Below are 13,544 nucleotides of genomic sequence, written 5' to 3' on the forward strand. Positions count from 1 at the left end.
TCATCTTGCTTGTTGCGGTAGCTCCATTTTGTGCCGATGATATTGTGCTTGCGAGGGTCTGGTAGCTTGATAAGTTCCCAGACGTTGTTGAGCTCGAACTGATGTAATTCCTCTTGCATAGCTTGAATCCACTCACACTCCAGAAATGCTTCATCTACCTTAGTGGGCTCTGTGATAGAGACAAAAGCAAAGTGCCCACAAAAGTTAGACAAATGTGAAGCTTTTGAGCGTGTGAGAGGACCTGGTGCGTTGATGTCGCTGATGATTTTGTCAATCTGCACTTCATTTGCAACACGCGGATGAGCAGGTTGACGATGGGAATTTGCTCATTTTCTTCAGAACCATTTTCTTCAAGTGCACGAGCATGATGTTCTTCACGAACTGGAATGACTTCTTCAGCAGATTCTTCAGTAGGAATGACATCCTCAGTAGCCTTGAACTTGATGGTTTCCTCAGGTGAGTTTTCATCTAGCACAGGAGGTATAGGTGCTCCCTTTGCGAGCCATTAGTTTCATCGAACCGCACATCTACAGTTTCAACAACCTTGTGGTGAAAGGAGTTGAAGACTCTGTAGGTGTGTGAGTCCTTTCCCTAACCAACCATAAAACCTTCAAGTGCTTTCGGTGCAAATTTAGAATTGTGATCAGGATCTCTAATCCAACATTTAGCACCGAAGACTTTGAAATAACTCACATTGGGTTTCTTGTCAGTGAGGAGTTCATATGTGGTCTTTTTGAAGAATTTGTGAACATATACCATGTTGATGATGTGGCACGCAGTATCAATTGCCTCAATCCAGAAATGACGAGGCGTCTTGTATTCGTCAAGCATAGTGCGAGCCATCTCAACAAGAGTCTCGCTCTTGCGCTCCACGACACCATTCTGCTGAGGAGTATAAGGAGCAGATAACTCATGAGTAATACCAAGTTCATCAAGATAGTCATCAGGACCAGTGTTCTTAAACTCAGTTCCATTGCCACTTCTGATGTGCTTGATCTTCACACCAAAGTTGGTTGAAGCCCTCGAGGAAAATCGTTTGAAGACTTCCTGCACTTCATGTTTGTAAGTGACGATATGCACCAATGTATAACGAGAATATTCATCAACAATAACAAAGCCATATAGAGATGCTTCATTGGTAAATGAGGAATAATGATTAGGACCAAAGAGATCCATATGGAGCAATTCAAATGGACGAGTGGTAGTCATGATAGTCTTTGAGGGATGCTTGGCCTTGGTCATCTTTCCAGCTTCACAGGCTCCGCATAGGTGATCCTTGAGGAATTTGACATCCTCAATGCCAATGACATGCTTCTTCTTTGCGAGAGTGTGCAAGTTCCTCATGCCAGCATGACCAAGTCATCAATGCCATAGCCAGCCTTCTAAAGCTTTTGCAAGTAGACATGTAGCAGGTTGTGGTCCTGCAGAGAAATCAACAATATACAGATCTCCTCTCCTAAAGCCTTCGAAGACTTTGGAATTGTCAGCTTCCATGATCACAACACAACGGTACTTGCCAAAGATAACAACCATATCAAGATCACAAAGCATTGAGACTGACATGAGGTTGAATCCTAAGGACTCGAGAAGCATGACTTTGTCCATGTGTCGATCCTTTGAGATCGCAACCTTACCTAGACCTAATACCTTGCTTTTCCCTTTGTCGGCGTAGGTGATATGCTTCAGATGCGATGGAGATAAAGCAGTGTCCATCAATAAGTTCTTGTCACCAGTCATGTGATTTGTACATCCACTATGAAGGACCCACTCAGTGGCTTTGGGTTGATCATCCCGCGTGTGAATTAGTGCAGCTTACGAACTCATATACTTCATCAGTGAAGAATATGACATCAAATTCATCAGATCAATTTCATCAAGCAAAAGATTAGGTAAAGCAGTATGAGGACGTGAGTAATGAAAAATCATTTCTTCATGATTAGCTTGCGTCCTTTCAGGCATATTCAGGTCTCCAGCAAATTCTTCACACGTTTAAGTTCGTCTGGAGACCCGACCCTTCATAAGAGATTAGTTATTTTTCTTCACCACCCACATCTGGAGGGGTGGCAAAGAGTTCATCATTCTGCGAGCTCCATAAGAGAAAGGTGGCATGGATGCCAATCCACTTCGATTCACATAAGAGGGGTTAGGGTAAGCATATGAATAAGCAGAGAAATTCTTCGAGGACTTATGAACATAATGATTTGAAGAATAATGCACATATTCATATCCCTTAGTTCTTCCCTGCGAAACATAAGTGCTAGCACGATGATGTTCATATGAGGACTTTGATCGATATGAGGAATTTGATCCACGTGAGGAATGTGGTCCATATGAGGACTTGGATCTGTATGAAGACTATGGTCCATATGAAGAATTTGATCTGGGGTTCCTATTCTTCACACGTGGTGTCTTGATGACATTCAGCTGAAGACTTTCAAGGCACCTTTTGGGAACCCAGATTTTCTTCATAGGGGGACCATTCCAGCAGTTAGTGCCAACATCTCTAGCAAATACTTCACCATTCTGATTTTTGAACAGCTTATAGTTGGAGTCAAATGACTCATCAGAAGAATGAGGAGATTCACATGTAAAGCCAGATAAAGTAGATGGATCTACTGGAGGTCCCTTTGCAGCAACCCATGAGGTTTTGGGATACTGCTCAGGCTTCCAGTATGTTCCATCAACATTGAGTTTCCTCTCAAAGGCAATACCCTCTTTTGTAGGGTTCCTGTTGAGGATCTGCTTTTTAAGCACATCACAAAGAGCCAGATGCCCTTTGATGCTTTTGTACATGCCTGACATATTCAATTCCTTCAGCCCTGCATTGTCAGTGATACTAGCAGCATCCTCAGATGAGGAATTAGTGATAGCAGAGATAGGTGAAGAATTTGCAGCAATAGAAGTATTTGAACTTTCAGGTGAAGAATTAGCAGATTCACGTTCAATGCACTTCAAACATGGTGGAATGAATTCTTCCTGAGCAGCGCTGATATGTTGAGCAAGCAATGAATCACGCTCCTTCTGAAGATCTTCATAACTCACCCTTAGCTTCTCAAGATCTTGCTTTCTTTAAAGAAATTCATAAGAAAGCTTCTCATGATCAAATAAGAGAGTGTTATGATGACTCTGAAGGTTATCAAACTTGGACTGAAGTCTCTGAAGATTTTCAGTCAAAGTTTTAGTGTGATCCATTTATTCACCTAGCATATCATCGCTCTCATTAAGCATATTTTGAACTTTTTCCAAAGCTCTTTGTTGTTTAGTGGCAAGGGAAGCAAGTTTGGTATAGCTGGGTCCAAAATCATCACCAGATTCATCATCACTATACTCAGATAGGTAGCATTCAATTACCTTGGCACCTTTTGCCATAAGGCAAGTGCAGAGGATGATGATTCTGGATCAAAAGTCATCGCCTTGAGCGATTCCTTGAAATCCTCAAACCAGGGATCTTGACGAGTTCGATGACCTTCATAGACCTCAGAGAGTTGGTCCCAAATAAGCGTCGCATGTCTGAGATGCATAATGTTCATGAACTGATTTTGAGACAGACAGGAGCAGATGATATCCTTCGCCGTGAGGTTGAGAAGAGTGTACTTGCGAATGTCATCAGCCTCCGCCATCTTGCACAGATCGGTAAGACCAATCTCAGTGACGGTCCACAGCTCGCTATTCATCTCCATGAGTCGCTTCTTCATCATACCTTCCACTTGGGATAATCATGACCGTCAAAGATGGGGCACGACACAGTCTTCATTCCTGCGGTCGACATAACTAAAACTCCAGGCGCTTAAACCAAAATCACACAGAACAAGGGTGTACCTTGCTCTAATACCAATTGAAAGTGCGTTAAGTCGACTAGAGGGGGGTAAACATGCGATTTTTACAAATTCGTCACTAAGAAATTTCAGGGTGAGGAAATTCTTAAGTCACGAACGACTAGCAGCGGAATAAGTACTCGGATGCAAGCATAAAATAACAGAAGCACAGTCATCATGATGAAATGAAAACACGCACAGAGTATAGAAAGCGTAAACACGGGATAAACAGGTTGAAGAAAAACTGACTGAAGAAATTGAACTGAGGAAATTGAGAAAGTCTTCAGTCAAATTCTTCAAACAGTAGCGATCAAGTACACAACACAGTAATGAGGAAATGAAAGAGTTGAGGAAATAGAACCAGTTAGCTCGGTGAAGACAGTGATTTCGTAGACCAGTTCCAACTGCTATGACAGTTGTACGTCTGGTTGGAGCGGCTAGGTATTTAAACCTGAGGACACACAGTCCTCACCGTATTCTCCTTGAGCTAAGGTCACACAGACCTCGCCCAATCACTTGTGGTAAGTCTTCAGGTACCTTCCAAACCTTCACAAACTCGGTCACTCGGCGATCCTCAATTTCCTCTTGGATGCTCTAGACCATGACGCCTAACCGTCTGGAAGATGCACAGTCTTCAAAGGTAACAAGCGTCGGATCCACACAGGAACTATCTCTTCAGTGATGCTCAATCACTTTGGGTTTGGGTTTTCCTCACTTGATGATTTTCGCTCAAAGTCCTCGGAGGATGGGATGCTCTCAATGACAAGTGTCAGTTTCTCTTGGAGCAGCCAACCAGCTAGTGCTTGTAGGGGCCGGCTATTTATAGCCTAGGGAGCAGCCTGGCATGATAAGACATAAATGCCCTTCAATGATATGACCGTTAGGTGGGTAGATATTTTGGGATAGGTGGCGCGGAGCACAACAACGGTCGGAAATTTGGCTATCAAATTCCTCAGGGCTATCATGTTCCTCACTTGTAGGCAATCCGCACTGGCGAATTCCTAACTCCTCTGTCAGAACAAATTCCTCAGAGACTAGAAGATCGTCATCTCTGTCACTGAAGAAATTGACTGAACTGTATGAGATTTCCAATGGCTTTACTCGAAGGTATTGGTAGGTGTATGTAACACCTGGATAATTATGCTACAGTAAATCACTGCTAATGGTGCCATGTCATCGATTTCACTGTTGTTAAGTTCGCATTGGTTCAAAGTCGGTTCCAATTTCAACATTTAAAATAAGTAAAAAGAAAAGGCAAAAGTAAATAAAAGAAAAGGAGAAGGCAACAAAAAAGGAAAAGGGGAGAGGCCCCCGCCTCTCACTGGATCTTGGCCCAGCGGGGCCGCCCACCAGGCCCACCCGGCGCCCCTGTATAACCCCTGGCCTATTAGGCCACACCCCGAACCCTAACCACCCGATCCTCCCCACTTCCCCCACGCCCCCACGCTCCTTCCCCTCTCATCCCTCGATCTAGATCGGGGGGCAGCGACACCGATCCCGCGTCGCCCCATCGTCCCTCGTTGGCGCCCGCACGGCGCCCGCTCCCCCCTCGACCCGTACTGGATCGGGGGCTCGACCCTGCGGCGCACCAAGCCCCGACGCCGCGCCGTCACCTCGACGCATCACCACCGCTGCCCCGAGCTCCGGCGCCTCCCCGAGCTCACTTTAGCACCACTACAGGGCCCCGTGAGCACACTCCCCTCATCCCCCATCCCGCTCCACTGCCTTCGCGCGCCCCACATCACGGTTGCCTGCTCGCCGCACGCGGCCTCCCGAACGAGCGCATGGTTGCGTCCCACCTAGCACGCCCAGCGCCCGACCACCGCGCCCCACAGCTGCGCCCGACCACTCTCGCCTCGCCCTGGCGCCATCCCGTGCACGCCAGCGATGCCGGGCGTGCTCACACGCGACCCCGTCCGCCGTGGCCTCGCCCCGCTAATGCTTCTGTTGCCACTGCCGGCGCCTTCCCGCTCGCCGGCCGTGCCCCTGCGCGCCTCCGCACGCCCGACCTCGCATGCGCCCGCCCCTGTCCCGCCGTTGATCGTGGCCGCGGCCCCGGCTGGCCGCGCCCAGGCCGACACCCGGCGTCTGCCCCGGCGCCCATACCCGCACCCGTTAGCCTGTTAGGCCCTGGGCCTATGACAGTTAGGGCCCACGCCCTAGTAGTTAAAAAAGAGGAGAAAATGAAATAAAAATTAGTTAAAATAATTAAATATTAATTAATTAACTAGTTGATTAACTTAATTAATCCTGACAATTAACTTGCTAATTACCTGTTAATTAATCTATGACAATGACAGCGGGACCCACATGTAAGTTTGACCCAGTCAACAGCCTTGTTGACTGCTGACATCATGCCGATGTAATGATGTTGTCATAACCCTGTTTTCCATTTATTTAAGTTTGTTAATTCCAAAATGATTTAAAAGTTTTAGAAAATCATATAAAATAATCTGTAGCTCGGATGAAAAAGTTTTCTACATGAAAGTTGCTCAGATCGACGAGACGAATCCGAGTACGCGGTCCGTTCGTCTGCCACACATCCCTAGCATAGCGAGCATGCAACTTTCCCCCTCCGTTTCATCTGTCTGAAAATGCCTAACACTGGGGAAACATTCCCGGATGTTTCCCCCCTTCGCCGTATCGTGTAGTGTCGCGTTAGAACACGTCTAGCTCTGCCTGTTATCCTATTATGCTCTTTCTTGCTATGTATTTACTGTTTCTTCCCCCTCTTCACTCCGGTAGACCCCGAGACCATTGTTGATGCCACTGTGATCGACTACGTCGACGACGACCCCTTCTTCCCTTTCAGCGGAGCTTCCAGGCAAGCCCCCCCTTTGATCATCCCGATATCGCCCATTCCATTCTCTCATGCTTGCATTAGATTTTGCTACTGTTATTGATTGCTCCTATTCTGATGCATAGCTTGCTTTTGTACTTGTTGTTGTACCTTACCTGCTTATCCTAAACTGCTTAGTATAGGTTGGTTAGAGATCCATCAGTGACCCCCACCTTGTCCTTGTTGCCCCTGCTTCATCATCGATGACTCGATCAACGTGATCGACAACCAGAGCCCGACACCTCACATCACATCACGCCCCTTTTGTTGCTCGACTCTGTAGAGAGCTACTATCGAGTGCCGAGGGTGATCCCTCATAACGCACTCTAATGATAATTCTGTAGTGTAGCTATTCGGTCGTGGTCATCGAGGGTGGTTCCTCTTTCACCATTCCCGATACGGCTCTTTCGTGCAACACCTCAAGTGTGAACCTCGAGGGTGGATCCTCTTACGTTCAACTTGATGATTACATCGAGTGGAATCCTCCGTGGGTGATTCCTCGGGTTTTCCCCTTGATGTTTGGACACACGGTTACCTTGACTTTACTTGAGACCCTTTGGAAAGTCGGGCGGGCCCGGAAAGCACCCGCAAGATGGTTACGAGGCACGGTCGGGCCGGTAGGCCGCCCCGGAGTGGGCTGGGCTAGCCCTTGCCGTATTTCCTCGAGACGGGGCGACGGGGTCACATTATCGTGAGTCTCTGCTCGTCTCCGCAAGATAATAATACACTATGGTTTGGGTATTTGTTCTGAGTTGGCCTTTGGCCTTTACGCGCTAACCACCACGCGAGAATAGTTATGGGCCTCGATGTCGTAGTATCAGCCGAAGCTTTGTCAGACGTCCAGTTCAGCATTGCGGCACGGCCTGGTCGGCACCCCAGTGGAGGTGGCCCTGTATCGCCCTGCACGTAACGACCCGGAGTGCTACGGGCGATGGGCCCAGACCCCGGAGTGCTTAGGATGTAGACCGGCAGGGACCTCTCTGCTGAGCCTAGGTAGGGCTACGACGTGTTGATCTTCTGAGGCCGGGCATTGACCCAGAAAAGTGTGTCCGGCCAGAGTAATCAAGCGTGTTGGAAAACTTGGTGCGCCCCTGCAGGGAAGATTATCTATTAATAGCCGTGTCCATGATAACGGACGTTCAGACTTATATCCTGATCTATTACAACTAGAAATGGATACTTGAGATATGTGGCCCCGGGATTGCTTTCTCGCAGGGAGTCAAGGAAGGATCTCTGGGCGTTATTGCTACAGCATGTTTGTTAATATAAACTGCTATTCTTTACTCTTCTACATGCTGCAAGATGCTTGGAGCTGCTTGAAGATGCTAGTCTTCGATAGGCTAGGCCTTCCCCCCTATTCTGGCATTCTGCAGTTCATTCCATAGATACAATCCTTCCATTTGATACCAATGCATACTTAGTATAGATCTGATGCTTGCGAGTACTTTGGATGAGTACTCACGGTTGCTTTGCTACCCCTTTTCCCCCTTCCTTCTTCTTTTCGGTTGACGCAACCAGTTGGTGGATCCTTGGAGCTAGATGCCACCGCTGACGGATGCTACTACTTGGAGACCGCCGACGACTAGGAGTAGCTAGGAGGTCCCAGGCAGGAGGCCTTGCCTCTTCGATCGTTGATTTTTGTGCTAGCCTTTTTAAGGCATCCTTGTCTAACTTATGTCTGTACTCAGATATTGTTGCTTCCGCTGACACTTGTGCATCGAGCTTGTATTCGATCCCTTGAGGCCCCTGGCTTGTAATATGGTTCTTGTATTATTTGTGTCTAGAGTTGTGTTGTGATATCTTCCCGTGAGTCCCTGATCTTGATCGTACACATTTGCGTGTATGATTAGTGTACGATTGAATCGGGGGCGTCACAAGTTAGTATCAGAGCCGACTGCCTGTAGGAACCCCCTTTCCAACTCCTTGGCCGATGTTGAGTCTAGTCTTTGAAAAACTGATTTACTGACATGGCGGTGTGGCTTACGGGCCCACGTCGCCAATTGGGTGGCATTAGGATCTTTTATTCCTTGTCTATACTATGGGACTCTAATATCTCTTCTATTCGGGTTAAATGATTTTTCTAACTCTATCCTAGGTTCTCGTGATCACATCCATCCGGAGATTTGTATTACGCCCTTCTTGATTTGGGAGCCAAGATCTGCTTCACATTGTTCACGGGCCGCAGGATCCTTTTAATGAGGGCACCCTGCATCGTCCCCTGCAGATTCCTCGCTCTAGTGGTTTTCTCTGACGTAGATGTAGCCTTTGCTATGTCTCGTTGTTGTATCCTTCCATCGTGTGCATGCATGCCGCCTTGTATGTCTAGAATGATTCTCTTGTCCGACTCATACTAACAACGTATAAATGGCTCTGCATATGTATATATATGTCGTTAATGACTACTGCTTTGTACATACTGCGCCATTGCTCATTGTTCAACTTACATTATGAATGACTCCATACACCCGCTCCACCTCTTGTTAAAACTGATCCCTGATGTTTTTAGCAAGATGGCTGACGATCCTCCACCTCCACCCTATATTGCCGCAATGATGCAGCAGTTTGAGTTGAATCGTCAGTTTATGACTGGGGTAATGGACCAGTTTCCGAACCAAAATGCTCATCTATAGCCAGCCCCAATAACACTGCTAGAATTTGTGCGCCTCAACCCATCCATTTTCCGCAACTCCACCAATCATATGGATGCTGATGATTGGCTTCGTGACATCATGTTTGAGATGGAGTCAGCTAATGTTGCCCCAGCCAGTTATGTCACCTTTGCGACATTTCACCTGAAGGGTTCAGCTGCTCAATGGTGGGAAAGCCATAGGAGTATGCTGCCTGCAGAGACTGTAACCACTTGGCAGGAATTTCAGTTAGCCTTCCGTGCACGGCACATTCCTCAAGGTCTGGTGGACCAGAAGAAGAAGGAGTTCCGCAAACTCTCACAGGGTACAATGACCGTGGATGAATATCAGAGGAAATTCCTTGAATTATCTTGCTATGTTGTAGATGATGTATGCACTGACGCTCGCAAGCAGGAGAAATTCCGTGAAGGACTGCATCCCGATATAAAGCTCGCACTTGTTACTCATGATTGCCCAGACTTTGCGGCGCTTGTCAGCCAAGCTTTTCGAACTGAAACTGGTCTGACTGAGTACCAGGAGTCACTCAAGCGTACTCGAGATGTTGGCCCATCCTCGAGTCAGCCTGCTCAGAAACGTCGAGTCTGGATCCCACACAATGTTCATCACTGACCTGCTCCAACACCAAGGCCGTCTTATGTTGCACCATGTCTGCCTCCGCCGCAGAGACAACTAACGAATCAGGGTGGCAGTCCAATATTGTGGCTCCTCCCCATAATGATGGTTTATGCTGCAAGTGTGGACAGCCAGGGCACCTTGCTATCAACTATCGCCCAGGTCAACTACATAATTCATCACGTCCTCCTGTTGCCCGTAAGAAGGGCCGTCGAAACCATCTTACCAGTAGTGGTAGTGCCAGGACGTCTGCAATAAGTTGTGGTCAAGTCACCCATGTCAAGATTGAAGAAGCTCGTGAGTCCCGAACAATCGTGATTGGTACCCTTCACGTTAATTCAATGCCAGCTTCCGTTCTCTTTGATTCAGGAGCATCGCATGCTTTTGTGTCCCAACAATTTGCTCAGTCACATGAGTTATATATGGAAAAATTACCAACTCCTTTAGCGGTTCAATCTCCGGGATCCAAGTGGCAAACCACAATGATAAGCCCTCGCAACCAAATTGAGATTGGAGATCTACTTTATCCGTCTTCACTCATTGTACTCGGACCTTCCAACATAGACATTGTCGGATCACGGGTTCCGGCAAAACCCTCGAGGTTCGAACACTGGGGTGCGCGCGAAGATTTCCTCCCTACCGATCTACACCCTAGCTCTCTAAGATCTTGGGGACGAACTCGACAAACTCACAAGACAAAGACACAAGTTTATACTGGTTCAGGCCCCCGTTGTAGTGTAATACCCTACTCCAGTGTGGTGGTGGTGGATTGCCTCTTGGGCTGATGATGAACAGTACAAGGGGAAGAACAGCCTGCTGAGGTTGAGGTGTTCTTGTGCTTGAAGAACTTGTGTGGGTGAGATGCCTCTAAATGAGTTCTCCCCTCTACTGTGGTGGCTAGTTCTACTTATATAGGCCCTGGTCCTCTCGCCAAATATTGAGCGGGAAGGGAGCCAACAATGGCCAATTTGAAAGGGAACAGCTAGTACAGCTTATCCTGACAAAAACGGTCTTCGCCTGCAAAAGTCTTTGATGGTGACGCCGCCTTGGGCTCCACGGTGACCTCTGTCATGTCGTCCTGCTGGTCTTGGTCTCATTGGATTGATATGGGAACCTTTGCTTGATGCCTCGGTACTTCGCGCCTGCGTTTGCCTCCTTAGCACCAGAGAGGATACAAGGACGCTGCACGCGCTAGCGCCCGCCTGGCGCCCGCCTAACCTCGTTCGTCATGGCTCACGTCACGAGAACCTCGCGAGATTTGCCTTGCCTTGATCTCTCTGCCCCTTGTGAGCCTGCCTGGCGAGGCCGCTCCTGAGGAGGTCTTGCATCGTCCGCCCCGCGAGGCTTGGCCCCACGTGACGGTCTTGAATGTCTCATTGATGAAGATGGGCCGTACAGGCCTGCTAGCATAGCCACGCCGTGGACCGCAGGCAGGCAAGTCTGGGGACCCTCATTCCCAGAACACCAACAGTAGCCCCCGGGTCCAAGGCGCGCTCGGGCTTGGCTTCAAGATGAAGCCAACGGTCAAGCGCGGAGCACCGCGGGCCCCAAAAGCCTGCGGCCTTGGTCGACGCGTGGCCGTTGATTGGAAGTGGGCGTCTCCGCTACCCCATGCTGCCTTGGCAACTGCTCGACTTGACAAGTCCCTATGACATGGAAGGAAAACCATCATTACCTGTGATCGTGTGAGGCGCCGGTTGGCCTTCTTCCGCTATAAATGGGGAGGGGGGCAGAGCCCCCGTCGCCCATCTCTTCCTTGTTCACTTGCTTCTTCCTCCTTGCTCCTCTGCCAGTAGCAATGGCACCGTCGAAGAGGTTCACCGCCGCGGAGAAGGGCAAGGCCCCTCGGGAGGGGCCCGGCTCCCCGGCGCCCAAGCGTGGATGTGGCCGTCCCCGCAAGCACGCCGCGACCCCCGCCGTGGCCCCCGGCTCCCAGGGTGGCGCCGTTGCGCGTGGAAGGAGTCGCTCCGGTCGCGGCAGCCTCGTCGACGAAAGGAGACGCGCTGTGGTTGTGCTGCCTCCCCGGCCGCGGTTCCACACGTCAGAGGTGTTTCCGGAGTTCGTTGTCTGGTCGAAGGATCGGCCGGCAGCTGGCTCCAGCTTCCCGCTTCTTTACCGATGAGCTGCTGGACTCCGGTCCAGGCGGGCTCTGGCTGCAGGCAGACGGTTGCTGCAGCCGGGCTTCTTGGGTCACAGTCGAGGTCTCCGTCGCGGGCAACATAGCTCTGACCCGCGGTTGGCAGATGTTCGCCCGCGCGCGCGGCCTGGGCAGGTGGTGCACCCTCCACTTCAAGTTTGACGGTGACGCGACCCTCTACGTGAGGGTGTTCGGGGAAGACGGTCGTCGCGCCGAATGCTGCCCCGAGGTGAACGACGGCGAGGAGGTGCTCGGTCTTGGCGATGGTCGGGACAAGGAGGAGGGCTAACCCGCCGGCCGCGCCTCGTCCGGCTACGGTGGCTCCTCTCTTGGCAACAGTTCCAGCAATGGCGGCCACGACCAGCCGCCGTGCCCGCTTCGAAGGTGGTAGCGGGTCGTCTCGTCACCGCGCATCCGTGAAGCGCGAGGAGGGGTCTGACTAAGCTCGGTACGTCTCCAAGGGCCTGCCCCCGTGGACTGCTGCAGGGGCGAGCGCCGCTCTTGTTTCATTCCTCTTTTCCATCCTGCACCAAAATGAAACCAGTATGGGCCCGGAGGGGCGTGTATTGAACCATGACTTCTTAACCATTATGCTACGCTTGTTGTTTCCGTGATGTGTTGTTATTTTGTGCTGAGATAACTTAGCTTGGTGCGTTCGGGGCGGCCTCCTCTTTATGAGGCATTTGTTTCCTCGTGCCCGTCTTGACCTAGTGGTCTGTGATTGCTCAGAAACTGCAAAAAAAATCGTTAGGATGCTTGCTAGGAGACTCGTCGTTCACCCCAGCCTTGACCTGGTGCTTCATATCACGGTACCCGAGGGGCACGGACTAGGGGAGAAGTGCCAGCTTGTGAGCTCGAATGAGGGTGCCTCGCGAGAAAGCAGACGGGAGGCAGCTAGAAGGAAAAACGCTCGCCAGAGCACCTGCCCAGCCCCCTCGCGAGGTATGCAAGAGAGAGAACACGGGCGACCTAGAGTCGAAAATAGCGGCTAAAGGCGACGGAACCAAATCAGCAAGGAACACTAGAAGCAGATTTCGATTAAGAGAAGGCAAGCCAACTACGGAAAGCAAATGAATAAGCCGCGTCCGGCACGTAGTCTAGTCTTCAAGTCTTCTCACCAGCGCGGAGCTAAGTGCTGCCACTAGGCGTGGGAGGGAGCCCCCGAGGCCCGAGGGCGGCACTCCTAAGACTCCGGGGCGTGTACAGCCCCACTCATGATTACGTGAGAGTGTCACGGGCGGCGATTCTTCACAGGCACAGGGCCTTCTTCACAGGCTCTCGGCCTTTCTTCACAGGCACTGGGCCTTGCTTCATGGGTAGAACTTCCGGAGGTGCTGAATGTTCCAGGCGTTCTGGAGGGGCACCCCGTCCTGCGTCGCCAGGCGCGCGTCGCCAGGCCTGGAGACATGGACGACCCTGAACGGGCCCTCCCACATAGGTGAGAGCTTGTGCAACCCTTCCTTGGAGAGGACCCGCCTTAGGACGAGGTCGCC

The sequence above is a fragment of the Aegilops tauschii genome, chromosome 5, assembly GCF_002575655.3.
Source record: "Aegilops tauschii subsp. strangulata cultivar AL8/78 chromosome 5, Aet v6.0, whole genome shotgun sequence".
Classification (NCBI taxonomy): Eukaryota; Viridiplantae; Streptophyta; class Magnoliopsida; order Poales; family Poaceae; genus Aegilops; species Aegilops tauschii.